The sequence below is a fragment of the Myxine glutinosa genome, chromosome 5 (genome assembly GCF_964187855.1).
Source record: "Myxine glutinosa chromosome 5, kmMyxGlut1.1, whole genome shotgun sequence".
NCBI lineage: Eukaryota > Metazoa > Chordata > Myxini > Myxiniformes > Myxinidae > Myxine > Myxine glutinosa.
This window is the reverse complement of record NC_136265.1, coordinates 149,527,500-149,542,456: the sequence shown is the minus strand read 5'-3', so window position 1 is coordinate 149,542,456 and position 14,957 is coordinate 149,527,500.

Genomic DNA, 14,957 nt, shown 5'->3' with positions numbered 1-14,957 from the left:
ATATTCCTGTAGGATGCACAAGATCTGCCAGCAACCCTCTTCTGGTGAAACTACCAAAATCAAGACTCTCTGCTCACCTTCACTCTTTCATTCCTCTTTTTCCCTGCCTCTGGAACAAACTCCCACACTCTCTTAAATCCTACTCATCCCTCTTGATCTTTCAAACAGTTGTTCACCACCATCTCATATCTTCCCCCATCTAAAATGTTCTACCCCTGTTATTCCACCCCAAACCCACCTTCAAATTCCGTTTTCTTTCCTGAAATTCCTTGTAGTGTCCATCTTGTTCATCCCGTATACCCCGCCCCAGCCCTCTCCCTTCCACAGATCTCCTGATGTCCATGTTTTCTTATGTTGTGTTTCCCTCTCTCTCCCCCTCTTGTCTCCCACTCCCTTTATTACCCTACGCTCGCGAAGCGAAAAGCGGGGTTAAGCATTCGCCTGAGTACGTGTGCCGTGTCTGCATTTTAAAAATTCATTTCTCAGCAACCGCTGGTCCGATTGACACAAAATTTTACCATAGGAGCGCCTCCGCCTGTAGAAAATTTTTATTCATAATTATGACGTCATAGATCGCGTGGTACGGACGCCATCTTGGAAAAAAGTTACACCTCTATATCTCCCAAACCGCTCAATGGAAAAAATGGAAACGTGACTCATTGTCAACTACTCCCCATGGGGAATAAGATATGTTAATGATGGTGTCATCGGTGCCTTCGTTATGACGTCATAATTTGACAGATACAACACTTATCCATCCGATCATTATTTTTAAAAAAATCAGCAACTGTTGGTCTGATGGACACGAAATTTTCACCATAGGAGTGCCTCCTCCTTTGGTATATTTTAATGATAATCATGATGTCATAGGTCATGTGTTACAGGTGCCATCTTGGAAAATCCGAAAAACGTTGCACCTCTATATCTCCAAAACTGCTCTATGGAAAAAATTGAAACGTGGCTCATTGTAAATAACTACATATGGGGAATAGGTGTTAATGATGACGTCATTGGTGCCATAATTATGACGTCATAATTCGACAGGGACAATGCTTAGTCTGATCAGTTTTGTAGTGAAATCGTATCCGTACTGAACCCGGGTGGGGATGCTCGCTGCTCGCTGTCATTGTTGTCCCCACTAGGGGCGTGACTATAAGACCCGTTGCCGTGTCAGTGCTCCGAGACTTCTCCCTTGTGACATGTTACATCGGTAGCCTCGTTAATGGTACGCCTTTATAGAATATCTAGCTTGCTTGCATTGACTGATATGAATGGCTTTATGAGATGTCGCATCGTATGCTTATTGTGTATTTCTACTTACAGGAATGACAACACTTAATTGCATTTATGATCTGCTGACATGGCTGGCATCAAGACGTTGACGGTGTCCATTTTCAGCGCCGACCCACAAGCCACGGACGGAGGCTTGCAACTCAAGCACTGGCTCAAGCAGCTGGAGCATCTCTTTAATGAGCCTGATACCGCTCCGACGCCTGCCGCGAAGCTAGCAATATTACACTCAAAAATCGACTACCGGGTCTACCACTCGGTCGCTCAATGCACGACGTATGATCTTACCGTCGCGGAGCTCAAGCGGCTTTATATAAAAGAAAAAAGCCCTGTGTATGCGCGTTATTTGCTGCAGACGCGACGGCAGCAACCCAACGAGCCTATGGATCATTACGCCCAGGAGCTCCGGCAGCTCATGCTGGACAGCGCCCAGCCACGGACTCCCGAGCAGGCTAAAGATGATCGACTTTTAGATGCCTTCATAGCAGGGGTCTCCTCTCAGGAACTACGTCTCAAACTCTTGGAGAAGACCGACCTGACCTTCGCTACGGCGGTTGAGCAAGCGACGGTGTATACTGAAGCGCGGATGCAATCGAACGCCTATGATCGCACGCGCCTTTTGGCGGGCACCTCACTACACGCCCGGCCGGAGAGGACCACTGACGAGGACGTGGATCCGCCTGCTGAACTCCGGGATGCTCCGGAGGATGACCCTACCCTGACAGCTGCCGTTATGACCAGCAGACCCAAGGCCTTGCGCGGGGCCGCATGTTTTTTTTGTGGAGGGCCTCGTCATGCCCGAGTCGTGTGTCCGGCACGTGACGCTATTTGCCATTTGTGCTCGCTAAAGGGACATTACGCGAAAGTTTGCAAGAAATCGGCACGCGGCTCGCGGCCCTTCGACACGCGCAGCCGCGGTCGCGCAGGCGCGGCAACCTTGAACGGGCTTGTAGCAGAACCCACGAGCCCAGCGCCTTACCCGTCTTCGAAAGGGAGGGCCCCTCGCTGCGGCCCGCTGGGCGCTCAGACAACCTTGACTGGCGCCACCGGAAAGCCACCACCGTCTCATTCTCCATCGGGGACAAAGGCCGCGTCCTTGGCCAAACCTCGAGCCACGCAAGGGAAGAAACGGCTTTCGAATACTACGGAAGCCTCTTGTCAAAGCGACCAAACGAAAAAGGCGATTTCGAATACTACTACGGACGCCTTTTGTCAAAGCGACCAAACGAAAAAGGCGATTTCGAATACTACGGAAGCCTTTTGTCAAAGCGACCAAACGAAAAAGGCGATTTCGGCTACAACGGAAGCCTTTATCTGCCAGGAGTGTCAAAAGGCGATGTCAAATACTACTGAGGCCTTTTCTCATCGGATTTTGAATCGCGAAACACCGGAATGCTGGGGAAAGTCCTCTGATGACGATAATGGATTTCCCATGGTCAACGCAGACTCCGGCCACGATCGCAAAACTGCAGCTGGTGTAGGATCCACCCGCGAGGCTGGTCCGACCCATTCGGGGGGCTCAGTCCCGCTCCCAGCTGCCTCGTCTGGCCTGGCTCAAGCCCTTATTCCCCTTATGGTTGAGGGCCATTGTGTTCAGGCCTTGGTGGACACCGGATCTACGGATAGTTTTATCGACCAGCGACTTGTGCTCAGGCATGGATGGCGGATCGGGCGGTCTACACGACGGATCTTCATGGCATCCCAGGGACTCCGGCTTAGCACAAAAGGGGAATGCCGATTGAAACTAGTGCTAAAGGGACGGGTTTTCCCTGATGTACACCTTATGGTTTTACCCGCATTATGTGCTGATATTCTGCTAGGACACGATTTTCTTAAGCTGCATGGACGTCTGGTAATGGAGTTCGGTGGGCCTGACACTCTTGTTGTGGGGGCGGACGACGCGCTAACGGTGTGCGCCCTAGCGCAAATGGACGTCCGTCCGCTTTCGCTGTTCCCCAATCTAACCTCCGACTGTACCCCTGTCGCGGTAAAATCGAGACGCTACTCCCGCGCGGACATGCAATTCATTGCGGACGAAACGACACAGCTCTTGAAAGACGGCATCATAGAACCTAGTAGGTCACCGTGGCGTGCTCAGGTCTTAGTGGTGCGCAGTGAGGCCCACCGCAAACGCATGGTAATCGACTATTCCCAAACGATTAACCGCTTTACACAGCTGGATGCCTACCCCCTTCCGGGGATGGACGCGCTAGTGCAACAGGTGTCCCAGTATTCGGTCTATAGTACTCTCGATCTCCGTAGTGCGTACCACCAGATCCCTATCTCTAGGGCGGATCGTATCTATACCGCTTTCGAGTCGGGGCAGCGGTTGTACCAATTTACACGATTGCCCTTTGGGGTGACGAACGGGGTCGCTTGTTTCCAGAGGGCCATGGATGACCTCGTTGCGCGGGAGCACTTAACCGATGTTTTCGTCTACCTCGATAACCTTACGGTTTGTGGATATGACCAAGGGCACCATGACGCTAATCTGAAGCGCTTCCTTGAGGTCGCGCAACGGTATCACTTAACTATGAACGAGGATAAGTGCCGATACTCCCTACGCACCATAGATCTTCTGGGGTACACCGTGACCCATGGCTCTGTCTCTCCGGATAAGGAACGTCTGCGACCTTTGCTCGACATGGCCCCTCCCTGCGATCGGGCTTCCCTGAAACGCGCCCTTGGGCTGTTCGCCCATTACTCCAAATGGGTGCAAAATTTCTCCGCGAAACTTCGCCCCCTTGTGGCCTGCGACACCTTTCCCCTGAGTTCGGCCGCATTGACGGCCTTTGAAGGACTTAAGACCGACATCGCCCGAGCCGCCGTAGCAACCATTGACGAGAGCGGCTCGTTCGTCCTCGAAAGTGACGCCTCGGATCAGGCCATCGCGGCGACCCTCTCCCAAGGGGGACGTCCCGTGGCTTTCTTTTCACGGACTCTTACCTCCGCTGAGCGGCGGCACTCGTCCGTTGAAAAGGAAGCGTATGCGATCGTCGAGTCTATTCGGCGATGGCGCCCGTACCTACTCGGGCGGAGCTTCCAAATCATCACGGACCAGCAAAGCGTTGCGTTCATGTACGACACCTTACACGCCCAGCGCATTAAGAACGAGAAAATCACTCGCTGGCGTATCGAACTCGCCGACTTCTGTTACACCATCAAATATCGCCCAGGGAAGGATAACCAGGCCGCCGATGCCTTATCGCGCCCCACTACATGTGCTGGTATCACCTCGTTGGAGGGCCTACGGGTGCTGCATGCTACTGCGGGCCATCCCGGCGTAACGCGTTTCGCTCATTTCGTGCGGAGTGGTAATCTCCCTTACTCGATTGACGATATCCGCCGTATCTGTCGCGACTGCGCTATCTGCGCGGAAATCAAACCGCGTTTCTATAACCCCCCTATGGGGACTCTGGTGAAGGCTACACGCCCGTGGGAACGCTTGGCGATGGATTTCAAGGGCCCTTTGCCGGTGTCGAGCGGCTCTCGCTATCTGCTCACTATCGTTGATGAGTACTCACGATTCCCCTTTGCTTATATGTGCGCGGACATGACTGCTGCCACGGTGATGCGTTGCTTACAGAACTTGTTCTCAATGTTCGGTTACCCGGCCTATGTCCATACCGACCGGGGTGCAGTCTTCTTGTCTCAGGAGGTGCGCGGCTATCTGCTCCAAAACAACGTTGCGTCTAGTTACACCACGCCGTATAGACCCCAGGCTAATGGGCAGATCGAACGCTTCAACGGGATTATCTGGAGGGCCGTCATGCTCCATCTCCGGACCCACGGCCGGGGCCTCGATAAATGGGCTTGGTCGCTACCTGCGGCGTTGAACTCAATCCGGGCACTCCTGAGTACGGCAACTAACCAAACTCCCCACGAGCGTCTTTTCCACCACCCCAGGAGCTCGGGGTGTATACGGTCTTTGCCCAGTTGGCTCGCTGGGCCCGGGCCGGCCTACCTTAAACGGGCAGTTCGCGCGAGCAAGTACGACCCCCTTGTGGACAAAGTGCAGATTCTCCAGGCTAATCCTGAGCATGCTCGTGTGATGACGTCTGATGGTCGTGAGACTACTGTCTCCGTTCGTCATCTTGCCCCTTGCGGGGTCGACGACCTTAGTAGGGAATCGGACGAACCAGTCGAACCCGTCTATGAGACTATGACCTCTCCCGACGCTCCCATCGCCGACAGTCCACCGACCCTCCCCCCGTCGAGACTGCCCGGGTCCGACGACTTGGCGTTACCCCCTTCATCACCCGACCCTGTTGACGCCTCTGACACCGGGGATACAGGGTTACGAGACGCCGTACCCGGGGAATTTCGAACGCGTGCTGGCAGAGAAATTCGCCGCCCGGCCCGCTACGGTTGGGCCGACTAATACTCCGCGCCCATGCTGACGCTCACTCGCTTTTAGCCACGCGGCCGTATAATTCTGACGGGGGGGTGAATGTAGTGAAATCGTATCCGTACTGAACCCGGGTGGGGATGCTCGCTGCTCGCTGTCATTGTTGTCCCCACTAGGGGCGTGACTATAAGACCCGTTGCCGTGTCAGTGCTCCGAGACTTCTCCCTTGTGACATGTTACATCGGTAGCCTCGTTAATGGTACGCCTTTATAGAATATCTAGCTTGCTTGCATTGACTGATATGAATGGCTTTATGAGATGTCGCATCGTATGCTTATTGTGTATTTCTACTTACAGGAATGATGTGATGATCTAAATGCAATTAAACCAAACCGTTGGACTAAAAGTTGTGCGGACCTGAATGGTTTTCCACAACAAGTTTTAAATTTATTGAGCATGATCTATGCAACAATTATATTAGAGAATATAAATTTATGATGTCATGGCTCATGTAGTCTGGCAGCCATATTGGATTTAAAAAAAAGAAACGTTCAAAAACAGAAGAGTTGGCTCACACCAAGTTGACTGTGCAGGGTAAGTATTCTATGAATACCATCTTGTTATGTTTTATGTGTTAGCTCTTACACGAGACTCAATTTAGTATCCAAAAAACTAGAACAATGCGACTGTGTCGCCAATATGCCTCCGCATAGTCCCACAACGGGTAGATGCAATCACTCTGCATATGTAGGGGATCACGTGTGAAGTTTCGTGTTGATTGGATAAGTTTCGTTTTTCTATCAAAGATGGCTGCCAATCTATATGACCTATGGCATCATTATCAAACTATATGCAACAGTGCTGTTACTTGATATTTGTAAAATTTCGCATCGATATGGTGAGCGGTTTCAGAGCTATAATTAGTTAATATTTTCCTTCAATCCAATATGGCTGCCAAACCATGTGACCTATGATGTCATAAGTTTAATATTTCAATACAAATGGGTCATAGATCATGTTCATGCAATTCAGATTTTTAGGATAATTAAAATTCGATGAAAACATTTTTGCCTGGTATACCACTTCACCTATGATGTCATCATTATCATGCTTTTGTTCCCCATTGGGAGTACTTGACAATGTGCCAAGTTTAAAATTTTTCCATTCAGCGGTTTCTGAGAAATAATTTTATTTTTATTTTTTTGTATACTGAATCGAGGCTCGTGAAAGAGCTTACATTTATTTCACAAACAAATCAACCAGACAAACAAAATATACAAAAAGAGGGAGCAGAAGACAAGATGGGGAGAGAAGGGGAAGCACACAACCACAACATTTGAGAGCAGGGAGAAGTGTGGGAGGGAGAGGGCTTGGGGGCAGGAGGCGTGGGAAGGGGAGGGGGGCGGGGGGGGGGGAGGTATAAAACACAAGGGGACCGAAATTAGCGGGGGTAGAAAAGATCAAGGTTTTGGATTTTCCAAAATTTTCAAGAGAGTCAGAGAGATCATTGATGAAGACCAGAAAAAGCACAGGGCCCAGAACACTACCTTGGGGAACTCCAGCCTGAACAGGAAGAGGAGATGAGAGAAACCCATTCAGGGCCACACGTTGACTACGACCAGAGAGGAAGTCCGCCAGCCATGCGTGGAGATTTCCATGGATACCAAAGGAGGAGAGTTTGGTGAGCAGAGCAGGGTGCCAGACCGTATCGAAGGCACGTGAAATGTCAAGGGAGACAGCTCTAATTTCCTGTTTGGCGTTGAGGACCTCCATCCATTGTTGAGAAAGCAGAAGCAGCATGTCCAGAGTAGAGTGACCAGGTCTGAAACCAACTTGATGATCAGAGATCAAGCCATTGGAGAAGAGGAAAGATTTCATATCTGAAGCAATGATGGATTCCATGACTTTGCTGATCATTGGGAGAAGACTGATTGGTCTGTAGTTGCTGGGATCTGTTTTTGCACCTTTTTTGTGCAAAGCGGTGATGTTGGCTGATTTCCAGGCAGATGACCTTGAGCAAAAGAGAGGGTGAAGAGAACAGAAAGAGGGAGTGAAAGAGCGGAAGAACATGATTTTAGGACCCGTGGGCTGATGCCGTCAGGACCAGTTGCAGAGTCGAGGGTTGACAGAAACTTTTACACCTTGTCAGGAGGAAAGGACACAGAGTCCAGGAGCAGCTGGGTACGACTGGGTACGGTGGGTACAGAGAGGGATGGATTTGGGACACAAGATTTAGAGGCAAACACAGAGTTGAGGCATTCAGCTTTTTCACGTGCGGAGTCAGCCGTTTGAGGTGAGGGAGGGGATGGAGGGGGAACAAACACCAGAAACAGATTTGACCAGACGCCACCAGGATTTGGAAGAGGAAGACAGATAAGAGAGTTCGGTCTTGAGAACGGTGAGATATTGTTTCCTGGCTCTCCTGAGGGTGGACACACACTTGTTTCGGGCTTTGTGAAAGGAAATGAGATTTCCTTCCGTTGGATTTGCTTTCCAGGAGACGAAAGCAAGTTGTTTCAGGGCAACAGCCTCACCACAAGATTCCGTGTACCATGGACGGGAGGAAGGGTATGACAACTGAAGACGAGATGGGGTAAATCTGTGCATGAGAGAGAGCAATTTACTTTGAAAGAATTCCCAGGATGAGTTGATGTCAGAGGCGGTCGAGATGGGAGACCAGTCCAGATGATTGATGGCTGCTTGAAGACCGTGCCAGTTGGCCTGAGTGAAATGCCAGACTCGTCGACGCTGAGGAGGCTCTCTGAGAATGGTCAGAGAGATGTCCACTTTGACAAGCACATGATCAGATGAGCCGATTGGAGCAGAAGAAGAGCAGCAGACATTTTCAGGGAAGTTTGTCATAACCAAATCCAGAAGAGAAGATGCTCCGTTGACTGAGATCCGGGTCGGGAAATTGACAGATTGTGTCAGTCCCAGTGAGTCGCAGAAGTCCTTTGCTGAAGAGCCATGGCTGGTGAGAGCGGTACCCACACCCAGCCAACTGGCATGGTGACAATTGAAATCACCACATAATTTGCTTTGAATCCAAGATGGCTGCCATACCACGTGCCCTGTGGCATCACAATTATCATAAAAACATTCTGCATGGGTGTCACTCCTACTCTGCAAGTTTCGTCTCAATCGGACACATGGTTGCTGAGAAAAACGAGGTTGAGCCTGGACGGACGGATGGACGGACAATCCGAAAACATAATGTCTCTGGCGACTTTGTCGGCGGAGGCATAAAAAATGAAACGACTTGATTAATCATATTCTAAACCAGGTGTTCCTTCAGTAAGTATAACCACTCGGTAGAGCGTAGACCTCCCACCAGGTAAACTGTTTACATTTTCTATCCACTGATAGGCCGGATCTGGATTCTGACCTGAACCAAAATCGAATTGGCTTGTTTTTGTCCCCTAACCTTATCATCCACTAAGTTTCATCCTAATCCGTCCATAACCTTTTGAAAAATTATGAAATACAGTATATCATTTTTGGACCACATCTAATGACGTCATCAGACTGTCATTCACATCTGCACTGTACTTCCGGAACAGCCATCAAACTATGTCTGGTGGCTACAAAACATCTTACCGACCACTCTTGAGGTCTATATTGAAGAGTACCAGCAGTACAAAATTACTAGTACCCGACTGCAAAGCCGCAATGAGCCGGCGAAGCCAAAGCCTCTTGCCACTATTTTACCCATCACGATGGCATCAGTAGGCTAGGTAGTTGGTAGCAGGTAGGTGTAGTAGGTACCGTACCTGGTAAGACTTGGTAAAAGAGAAGAGCAGACAGTCCTCCCCAATACCTACATACAATAAATGTCACAAGAAGCTTAAGTAAGTAACTATACCATGTGCTAGCTTAAGGTCTATTCTAAGAAATTTTAACTGGGCTTAACATACGTTTTCACAGCATGTGTGTAGTCTTCTAACTTCAGTCGCTGTCAGGACTGGTTCTCTCCGGGCACTGCGGCTTCCTCCACCAGAAGAAGTTAGCTTGCAGTAAGATCAGTGCCGACAGATCAGACGATAGCGCCGTTATTTCTAAAAAATAATTCTTCGTCAATTTTAGAATATTTGATGCCGTTTTCACCCTCCGAAACGCGTAATAAGCTTTAAAAAAATATTTTTTCAAATGCTCGAATCTCATTGGTTCCGGTGTTTGGTGACGATTTTCGTTGAAGATAACGAGGTTGGTCTTAACGTATTTTAATTACAAATTAGAGGTGCATTAGATTGTGAATCGAAGAAAGACGGGTGAAACAAACTCCTATTGAACTTTTTCGCAATTGTTTTATGCAAACTTCCGCATCCGGTCGATGGCGGCCTCCATTGCGTGATTTGGTTTTAGAAATATTTTTTCAAATGCTCGAATCTCATTGGTTCCGGTGTTTGGTGACGCTTTTCGTTGAAGATAACCAGCCCCGTGCGGGCCGAGGTTGGTCTTAAAGTATTTTAATAATAAATTAGAGGTGCATAAGATTGTGAATCAAACAATGACGGGTGAAAGAAACTCCTATTGAACGTTTTTTATTTGTTATGCATACTTCCGCATCCGCAAGATGGCGGCCTCCATTGCGCTTCGGAATTCTCGAGCCAAGGCATAATCAGGTTTTCGACATAATACGTACGCGTTTATTGACAACACCGGCTTCGCCTGCTACTAGTACCCTACTGCAAAGCCGCAATGAGCCGGCGAAGCCAAAGCCTCTTGCCACTATTTTACCCATCAGTAGTTGGTAGTAGGTAGGTGTAGTAGGTACTGTACCTGGTAAGACTTGGTAAAAGAGAAGAGCAGATAGTCTTCCCCAATACCTGCATACAATAAATGTCACAAGAAGCTTAAGGAAGTAACTATACGATGTGCTAGCTTAAGGCCTATTTTAAGAAATTCTAACTGGACTTAACATACGTTTTCACAGTATGTGTGTCGTCTTCTAACTTCAGTCGCTGTCAGGACTGGTTCTCTCCGGGCACTGCGGCTTCCTCCACCAGAAGACGTTAGCTTGCAGTAAGATCAGTGCCGACAGATCAGACGATAGCGCCGTTTCAACGGCAATGTGTGACTGTCGTTATTCAAACCGAGCTTTCTTTCTTTATGTAAACCGCTTATACCGGTAGGTGCAGGACATCATAAATCAGACAAACCTACTGAGCATGGGAGCATGGGATTGAAGCCTAATTCGGCTTTTCAGGTCTACCACTAAAGAAGAGAAAAATTTCGAAAATGGCCCAGAGTGGTTTACTTTCCAATTACGTTTCGTGGGAACATTGTTTTTTATCGCGAAAAGAAGGTGATAGACGCTGATCGTGACCTGTAAGTACTCTTGAACATCCTCAACAACACATATATGCTGGTGCGAGCACTCAAAGGTCTTTACACGCTTTAGAGAAATTTAGCAGTGTACAGTTAAAGTGTAGACTTAAACTGGTAATTGAAACTGTAGATTGTAACCTGGTGAATGAGCAGGAGTCACATGACACTTTCTCACGAATTAGCTTGGGTACCCAAGACTTGGGTACATTTATGTCGTGGTTAAGCATAAACGTCGTCCTTCATGCCACATCTGATAGGTCAGTGTGGCGATGAAGAATGGAGGCGAAACATTGTTCCTCGTTTTGGCTTTGACCGAGTGACATGGCGTTTTGCAGAATCGAGTCGAAAAACACGTTGTTCAAGTGCTCGTACTTTTTCGCTGTGCAGTAAGCGAGTGACTTGATACGTTTCACAGTGCCCAAAGCAATGACGATTTAGCTTAGGAAATTTGAGCATATGATGAGAACTATTTCGAGCAGCATATGCTTCCGCGTGATTCGGTTGTTTTGCACCAACCTCGTTCCCGGCGTCGCAGAGGCAGACGACGCCCTGGTAAGATGTCCTGTGTCGAGGGCGCTGATTGGCTGACCTAAGCTGATCGCTGATTGGTCAGCTCACAAAATTTCGAAAATTCAGACCTAAAATGACACAATTTGCATTCTGGATGAGATTAAAATTGATAAAATTTACTTCTTGATTAATTCGGTGAATTCCGTCTCAACTTCGGATATTTCCGGCCGTGAAAAACGATCCGTATTTATAAACTAAATATGTAAACCGCTTATACCGTATTTCTGGCCGTGAAAAACTAGTCGGTCGCGACATTTCTAAAAAATAATTCTTCGTCAATTTTAGAATATGTGACGCCGTTTTCACCCTCCGAAACGCGTAATAAGCTTTTTAAAAATATTTTTTCAAATGCTCGAATCTCATTGGTTCTGGTGTTTGGTGACGATTTTCGTTGAAGATAACGAGGTTGGTCTTAACGTATTTTAATTACAAATTAGGGGTTCATTAGATTGTGAATCTAAGAACGACGGGTGAAACAAACTCCTATTGAACTTTTTCGCAATTGTTTTATGCAAACTTCCGCATCCGGTCGATGGCGGCCTCCATTGCGTGATTTGGTTTTAGAAATATTTTTTCAAATGCTCGAATCTCATTGGTTCCGGTGTTTGGTGACGCGTTTCGTTGAAGATAACCAGGCCCGTGCGGGCCGAGGTTGGTCTTAAAGTATTTTAATAATAAATTAGAGGTGCATAAGATTGTGAATCAAACAATGACGGGTGAAAGAAACTCCTATTGAACGTTTTCAATTTGTTATGCATACTTCCGCATCCGCAAGATGGCGGCCTCCATTGCGCTTCGGAATTCTTAAGCCAAGGCATAATCAGGTTTTCGACATAATACGTACGCGTTTATTGACAACACCGGCTTCGCCGGCTATGAGTACCCGACTGCAAAGCCGCAATGAGCCGGCGAAGCCAAAGCCTCTTGCCACTATTTTACCCATCACTGTGGCATCATTAGGTTAGGCAGTTGGTAGTAGGTAGGTGTAGTAGGTACCATCGGTGTAGTAGGTGTCGTAGATACCATTTGCATTCTGGATGAGATTAAAATTGATAAAATTTACTTCTTGATTAATTCGGTGAATTCCGTCAACTTCGGATATTTCCGGCCGTGAAAAACTATCCCCTACGGCTGCGAGATTTCTAAAAAATAATTCTTCGTCAATTTTAGAATATTTGATGCTGTTTTCACCCTCCGAAACACGTAATAAGCTTTTTAAAATATTTTTCAAATGCTCGAATCTCATTGGTTCCGGTGTTTGGCGATGATTTTCGTTGAAAATAACGAGGTTGGTCTTAACGTATTTTAATTACAAATTAGAGGTGCATTAGATTGTGAATCAAAGAAAGACGGGTGAAACAAACTCCGATTGAACTTTTTCGCAATTGTTTTATGCAAACTTCCGCATCCGGTCGATGGCGGCCTCCATTGCGCGATTTGGTTTTAGAAATATTTTTTCAAATGCTCGAATCTCATTGGTTCCAGTGTTTGGTGACGCTTTTCGTTGAAGATAACCAGGCCCGTTCGGGCCGAGGTTGGTCTTAAAGTATTTTAACAATAAATTGGAGGTGCATAAGATTGTGAATCAAACAAAGACGGGTGAAAGAAACTCCTATTGAACGTTTTTCAATTTGTTATGCATACTTCCGCATCCGCAAGATGGCGGCCTCCATTGAGCTTCGGAATTCTCAAGCCAAGGCATAATCTGGTTTTCGACATAATACGTACGCGTTTATTGGCAACACCGGCTTCGCCGGCTACTAGTACCGACTGCAAAGCCGCAATGAGCCGGCGAAGCCAAAGCCTCTTGCCACTATTTTACCCATCACTATGGCATCAGTAGGTTAGGTAGTTGGTAGTAGGTAGGTGTTGTAGGTACCGTACCTGGTAAGACTTGGTAAAAGAGAAGAGCAGACAGTCCTCCCCAATACCTACATACAATAAATGTCACAAGAAGCTTAAGGAAGTAACTATACGATGTGCTAGCTTAAGGCCTATTCTAAGAAATTTTAACTGGGCTTAACATACGTTTTCACAGCATGTGTGCCGTCTTCTAACTTCAGTCGCTGTCAGGACTGGTTCTCTCCGGGCACTGCGGCTTCCTCCACCAGAAGAAGTTAGCTTGCAGTGATTAATTCGGTGAATTCCGTCTCAACTTCGGATATTTCCGGCCGTGAAAAACTATCCGTATTTCTAAACTAAATATGTAAACCGCTTATACCGTATTTCTGGCCGTGAAAAACTATCCCATACGGCCGCGAGATTTCTAAAAAATAATTCTTCATCAATGTTAGAATATTTGACGCCGTTTTCACTGTCCGAAACGCGTAATAAGCTTTAAAAAAATATTTTTTCAAATTCTCGAATCTCATTGGTTCTGGTGTTTGATGACGATTTTCGTTGAAGATAACAAGGTTGGTCTTAATGTATTTTAATTACTAATTAGAGGTTCATTACATTGTGAATCAAAGAACGACGGGTGAAACAAACTCCTATTGAACTCTTTCGCAATTGTTTTATGCAAACTTCCGCATCCGGTCGATGGTGGCCACCATTGAGTGATTTCATTTTAGAAATATTTTTTCAAATGCTCGACTCTCATTGGGTCCGGTGTTTGGTGACGCGTTTCGTTGAAGATAACCAGGCCCGTGCGGGCCGATGTTGGTCTTAAAGTATTTTAATAATAAATTGGAGGTGCATAAGATTGTGAATCAAACAATGACGGGTGAAAGAAACTCCTAATGAACGTTTTAAATTTGTTATGCATACTTCCGCATCCGCAAGATAGCGACCTCCACTGCGCTTCGGAATTCTCGAGCCAAGGCATAATCAGGTTTTCAACATAATACGTACGCGTTCATTGACAACACCGGCTTCGCCGGCTATAAATAGTTTTATGCAAACTTCCGCATCCGGTCGATGGTGGCCACCATTGAGTGATTTCATTTTAGAAATTTTTTGCAAATGCTCGACTCTCATTGGGTCCGGTGTTTGGTGACGCATTTCGTTGAAGAGAACCAGGCCCGTGCGGGCCGATGTTGGTCTTAAAGTATTTTAATAATACATTGGAGGTGCATAAGATGGTGAATCAAACAATGACGGGTGAAAGAAACTCCTAATGAACGTTTTAAATTTGTTATGCATACTTCCGCATCCGCAAGATGGCGGCCTCCACTGCGCTTCGGAATTCTCGAGCCAAGGCATAATCAGGTTTTCAACATAATACGTACGCGTTCATTGACAACACCGGCTTCGCCGGCTACTAGTACCGACTGCAAAGCCGCAATGAGCCGGCGAAGCCAAAGCCTCTTGCCACTATTTTACCCATCATCACTATGGCATCAGTAGGTTAGGTAGTTGGTAGTAGGTAGGTGTAGACTGTAGTAGGTACCGTAGCTGGTAAGACTTGGTAAAAGAGAAG